Source organism: Apodemus sylvaticus, chromosome 23 (assembly GCF_947179515.1).
Source record: "Apodemus sylvaticus chromosome 23, mApoSyl1.1, whole genome shotgun sequence".
Classification (NCBI taxonomy): domain Eukaryota; kingdom Metazoa; phylum Chordata; class Mammalia; order Rodentia; family Muridae; genus Apodemus; species Apodemus sylvaticus.
In genome coordinates, this window is record NC_067494.1 from 24,369,657 (window position 1) to 24,376,352 (window position 6,696).

A 6,696-nucleotide genomic window follows, 5' to 3' on the forward strand; every position below is an offset into this window, starting at 1 on the left:
GAAGCTGAAAGTGGAAGACAAATGTTTCAGACAACTAGACCAAGAATTGAGCAGCTTGTGCTACAGTCAGAGGATATTGCTTCAGTCCTCCATTGTTCACACAACTCTCTTCCTTTCCCATAGCCCCTTGGACAACACTGCCAGTCAAAAATATACAGACTAATTTACTATTTTAAAATACTGCAAAACAGCTTCTTGGGCTAGTGGTCTCACCTTAAGAAGAAAAGTTATCAGGAGTAAACAACCAAGGCATATGCTAACTTTGTCAATCTGTAGTCTTCCAGGTGTGAATGTTAAGACTTAGAGGTGGCACCTAAGTTGTGACTTGGGTTTCCAGGATGAGTCGTTGTATTTGAACCAATGACCAATGTTAGGAACCTTGAGTGTAGAATAAAAATGGTAGCATTAGACCTGGTCCTGTTCATTTCCCTTCCTAGTCAGCTGAGGAAATAGCTATTTCATTTCTATAAGTCTTGATTGTTATGGTGGAGAGGATTTGCACTCTGTTTTTGGTGAAGTTTCTACTAAACTCAAACTGACCAATCATCTGAGCAATATGAGATTCTCACAGCTGGCTACCTGCACATAGAGAAAGAGATTCCCTTCCTTTGGCAACTCAGAGGTTTCAGTGGAGCCTCTCTTGCTGCTTCCACATAGTGATTGACAGTAAGGGGTCAAGTTCAACAAATCCAGCCTGTGAAAAGGCAAGAGGCTTTCTCTCATGACTATGACAAAAGTACCTTGACTATTAAAGAAAGCAGCACCATGGAGAAAGTATTTTATTTTACAACAGTTTCAAGTAATTTCAGTCCATCCGGTCTGAGAAGGCACAGCAGGAGCTACTGGTCACATTATAATGTCCCAAGGGGAGGCAGAGAGCTGAAGGGAGAACTAAAAGCTTGCCATGGCCCTCACAGGCTCACCCTCTAGATACATACTTCTACCAGTTAAGCCTCAAAGGTTCCCTAACTTCCCTAGGGAGTGCCAAGAGCTCTGGTTCAAAAACAAGAATGTGTTGGAGAAAATTCAGATTCTGAACACAATGCTTGAGCCTCTTGGGCTCAAAGTCCTCAGATTTGAAGAAAAGGTCATAAATAATCAAGTCACCTAAACCAGCCGATGTGCACAATAAGAATGAATCTGGAGCAAATTCACAAACTTCTGATAGTTGCACCAGGTGTTTGCTATAAAATTACAAGAATTTGTCTTCATCTTAAATAATCAGTGACATGTGGATTTAGTTTCCATTGTGCTGTGACAAGGCCTTAGTGGTGCAGAAGCAAAGTAATGGATTTTCCTACCTCATCTGCTGTGCACTCTTTCATTTCTTAGCTCAGGAAACACAAGCCTGTCTTCTAACTCGCACCACTTTCAACTACAACTGTAGAGTTTTGTGCCTATGCTGATGGCAAACCCAATTTCCAGAGCAATAGTGAGCTCCTGATGTGCTCAAGACATATGAGATCAGATATAGTGAAGTTGGTAACACAAGTGATATATTCTAACAATAGTCTTGATAATCATTCGCCCTCATGAAAGACAAACACTCAAAGCTCAGTGATGATTTGCTGCTTGAAAACACAATGTGTATGTGTTCATGTGCATGTGTATGTGTGTGTACATGTGTGCATGTGTATATCTACATGTCTCTGCATCAGTCTTTGTTCTTGTGTTTATGTCTGTGTCTCTATGTGAGGTATGAGGTATGTGAGGCTGTTTCCATATGTCTGTGTGTACAGATATCTCTATTTGTTCCTATATGTATCTATCTTATGTATGCAAGTATATGTGTTTCCATGTATGTATCTTTTCCTACGTGTCTGTGTCTATGTGTGTATGTTTCTGTCTGTGCCTTTGTGTGCATGTGTCTGTGTGTGTATACCAGGGTGTGTATCTCCAGATCTGTGTACATCTACTGTGTTTGTGTATGTTCTAAATGACTTTCCCATGCCATTTTATCATGTCTTTCTTCTCAGTGCCACATACTTGATTCTGAAAGGACGGACTAGAAACAGCCATGAGAGCTCATTGAACCCTAATTTATTCCAAAGTTATGAATACATTGAGGAACCTACCATTCTTTTTCATTCAATAGTTCTGAAGGTATGGGTCATGTATTGTTTTGCCAGCCCTCTTTATTGATTTTATGTTTATTGATTTTATGTTTATTGATCTTATGTTTATTGGTGTATTTATTTCAAGAAAATAGTGAAATAGTGGGTTCTTGGAGTCAAACAGCCAGCTATGAATCACACTTAGAGGTTCACAGACATAATTCATAAAGACTTTGAAGTAACTGTAGAGGGTATATTATCCAAGAAGGAAAGAAAACTTGATTTTGATGGGGTTTTTTGGTGTTCAAAATAATTAAGAATGCACTTGCAACTCAGAGATACCTATTATATAGTCAGCATTATGTGTTAAACATAAAAAATATGTGTTAAACATAATTTTACATTTATAGACAAAAAAAACCTTTTGGTATGTCCGTAAATTTCTGCTTTTTAGCAGATTTCTGCTTTTTTAGAAAATTGCCACTGACAATTAATCGTTAATTGTATGTAATTCTCTCAGCAACATATGGCACAATTTTATTTCTCTGCTTACAAAAACCTCTGAGGGTGCTTAGGGGATTCCTCAGTGGTTATGAGCACTGATACTCTTCCAGAGGACCTGAGTTCTATTCTCAGCATCAACATTGTGGCTCACAACTGTTTGTAGCCCCAGTCCCAGATAATATGATACTCTTTTCTGGCATCCACAGGTACTGTGTACATGAGGTGTACATGCATTAACATTTAGGTAACGCACCCAGACACATAAAAGATAAAGCAACAGACCTTTTAAAAGAATCCTATCATAGTTTTCAACCGTGACTCAAAACAAAGTAGCTTATCATAGACTCAACTGTCTCTCCTTTCTATTGAGAATATAAACAAAAATTTTAAGAGTCTGAGTTTGTTTTTACCTAATGTTCTGGAACTATTTTCTTTCACTTAACTATTTATTTGTACAAACAGAGAAGCCATGGGAAAATGTGATTGAGAAAACAATAAATTACATACTCTATTGTGATGCCTCTTGTGTGGTTATTTTAAGCTGACAGGTTCTGTTCAAGTCCTAACTCTGATATCTAATGACTGCCTCACTTATTAAGTTACTTATCTTCTTTGAGTTTCAGTGTTCCCATTTATAAAAACAGTAACATGAAGACTGAAGAATACACTAAAAAGTAAATGTACTGACTCTTGTGAAACTACTTAACATAATCCCTGGAAGATAGATTCTATAGATATCTCAATAGATTGTTATAGTATGCTTTTGTTTTTCTTCTAATGTTGATTGCCTGTATAAAATAAAATATGAATTAATTATGAATGTATGTTAATAAACATTATAAGATAAAAAATGTGTGAATGCAAAAGTATCAAATGGGTGATGTTTCAAATTATATATGACATATATGCATATATATATATATATATATATATATATATATGTATTTATGTATTCACACAAGACCAGCAGGAAGGCTCAGCAGGTAAATATCCTGCTGCTAAGCCTGACAACCTGAGTTCTATCCTTGTAACCCATAGAGTGGAAGGAGAAAACAGTACTGAAGTTGTCTTCTGCCCCTGCTGCCAACACACACATACAATAGAAAATATGTCCATACACAAAAAAAGTTCTAACACACACACACACACATATATATATATATATTATACATGTACAATTTTATTTATTTGATATAATATCACCTAGGCATTTTGTCATTTCATTGCAATGAAGTTGGTATGTCTTCTTTAATTAGCTACATGATAAATAAAACATAACACTCTTTGATAAGGCAAAAAATCTTGAAGGAATATTAATGAACCCATCCCTGCTTTATGTATTTATGTATTCATTCATCTGTCTGTCTGTCTGTCTATTTACTTATTGCTAACCCCTGCATTAGCTTATTGGAGCTACCATAACGTTGAACTCAAGGCTAGGCACCTTAAATAAGAAACAGTAACTGCTCCTCATGTCTGGGCACTAAACACAGAGCCATTAACAAAGCTGGATTCTTTTCAATCTGTAAGGAAAAACTGGCTGAGACCTCCCATCGCAGCTTGCAGAAAATCATTGACTCTCTTTGCCTTTACATGATCTTCCCTCCTCCTGCATGTATCCCAATGCACATATCTCCCTGTCTGAGATTCTTTCCTTTAAAAGGACTTGGCATGTTGAATCAGTGCTCATCCTCACACCTATTTTCACTTAATTACTTTCTTTTCTAAGAGCAGTCATGTTCTAATATAGTTCTACATAGAATTCCAACACAAATTTGGGAAGGTTCATAATCAACCTCAGAGGACCCTGAAGAGCCTCTTGCATCTCATTTGTAAGATGCTTTATCAATTCCTGATAGAACAAATACAAACCACACATTCCACCATGTCTTGAGGAACAACTTGATTCTGAGGTTAACTTCCTCAGAATTCGCACCTACAGACCCCATTTCTCTTATTTTTGCTATCTCCAAAAGATGGTACTACCTGTGGAAGGTTGTCCCCTTCTCCTTGTTCATTGCTCAGTCTTTGGCTCCATCATGTGAAAGGGATTCCAGGGATATGTCCTCCTTGTGTATGATGTCTTCCTTCCTGGCTCTTCCTGACTGACTCCCTTTTCTCATGCACAGTAATAAACTTTCTTGTTTGATGACTCTTCAGTCTAAAGCAAAATACCCAATAGAGCTTTATTCAATTATGACTGCACTCCCTCTCCCACCCTACACTAGCTTTACTGTGTCCTAAGATTATCTCTCATAATTGCACTCCTGACACCTCATTCAGAAAGATCACCAGTGGTACTTCATAAACAATATTAGTCAATTTTTCAGTGATTTCATGTTGTAACAATTTTTTAATATTTTTATTTTCTATATTCTTTGTTTACATTCCAAATGATTTCCCCTTTCCCAGATCCCCCCTCCCCATATGTCCCATAAACCTTCTTTTCTCCATTCCTTCTCCAATCACCTCCCTCCTTTTTCTCTGTCCTTATATTCCCTTCCAATGCTAGATCAATCCTTTCCAGGATCAGGACCCTCTCCATACTTCTTCATGGGAGTCATTTGTTATGCAATTTGTGCCTTGGGTATTCAGAGCTTCTGGGCTAATTAATATCCACTTATCAGAGATTGCATTCCATGTGTATTCTTTTGTGATTGGGTTACCTCGCTTAGGATGATATTTTCCAGATCAAACCATTTGCCTAAAAATTTTGTGAATTCATTGTTTCTAATTGCTGAGTAGTATTCCATTGTGTAAATATACCACATTTTCTGTATCCATTCCTCCTTTGAGGGGCATCTGGGTTCTTTCCAGCTTCTGGCTATTATAAATAAGGCTGCTATGAACATAATGGAGCATATGTGTTTATTGCATGCGAGGGAATCCTTTGGGTATATGGCCAGGAGAGGTATAGCAGGGTCCTCTGGAAGTCTCATGTCCAGTTTTCTGAGGAACCTCTAGACTGATTTCCACAGTGGTTGTACCATCTTGCAGCCTCACCAGCAGTGGAGGAGTGTTCCTCTTTCTCCGCATCCTCGCCAACACCTGCTGTCTCCTGAGTTTTTGACCTTAGCCATTCTGACTGGTGTGAGGTGAAATCTCAGGGTTGTTTTGATCTGCATTTCCCTAATGACTAATGATGTTGAGCACTTCTTAAGGTGCCTCTCGGCCATCCCAATTTCTTCAGGTGAAAATTCTTTGTTTAGATCTGTACCCCATTTGTTGTAACAATTATTGATACCTAATGATATCGATGACTCTTTGTTCTTATTTTCTCTAAGATTCATGTGTATGTGTGTCTCTCTCTCTCTCTGTGTGTGTGTGTGTGTGTGTGTGTGTGTGTGTGTGTGTGTGTCTGTATGTGTCTGTTCATGGGCATGCACGCATAGAGTCATGTGTGCATTTGAGCTTGCATGACCTAAACAAGACAAACTAGAGAGCAACATCGGGATTTTTCCATCTGAACAAGGTCCACTGTTGGTTATTTTTTGCTGTTGTTTGTTTGGGTTTTTTGTTTTGTTTGTTTTTGAGTTGGTGTTTCACTGTCCTGGAACTTGTTAAGTAAGCTGGTTTGTCTCGTGAGGATAGCACAGGTATCAGTTTGTATCTTTTTTTCTCCAGCACTGACATCACAAGCAAACTAGCAAGACAGGCTTCTTTAAAAAAAAAGATTCTGGGAAGAAAATTCTGGTCCTCATGCTTGCAAGGAAAGCTTCCTCCTGAGCCCTAATTCTCCATTCACTATTGTTGATGCTTCAGTGGTGCATTAGGGCTTGAATACCTAGACATTTGCACACAGACTTTACATGATCAAAACTATGTGTGTAGTGTAGGCATAGGTTAGAGCATTCTCAAAATCAATTAGTTTTATTTCAGTTGTTGTCTTACCCAACATTACATTAATTTTAGCATCTAAGCCACCATGATAAACCCTTCAGAATTCTGAAATAGTGAATATAGGAGGAAAGAAAAATAATAGAAGGAAACGGAAATATGTTAAACTTCCTAAGATATATGAAATCCTACTGTAAAGATTTAGGTCTCAGAATTTCAGTAGATGTGTGGTATAGGACAGAGGAAAGTTAACACGTAATGCAATTGTCTTACTTTGAACTGATGGCCAATAGATGCCATT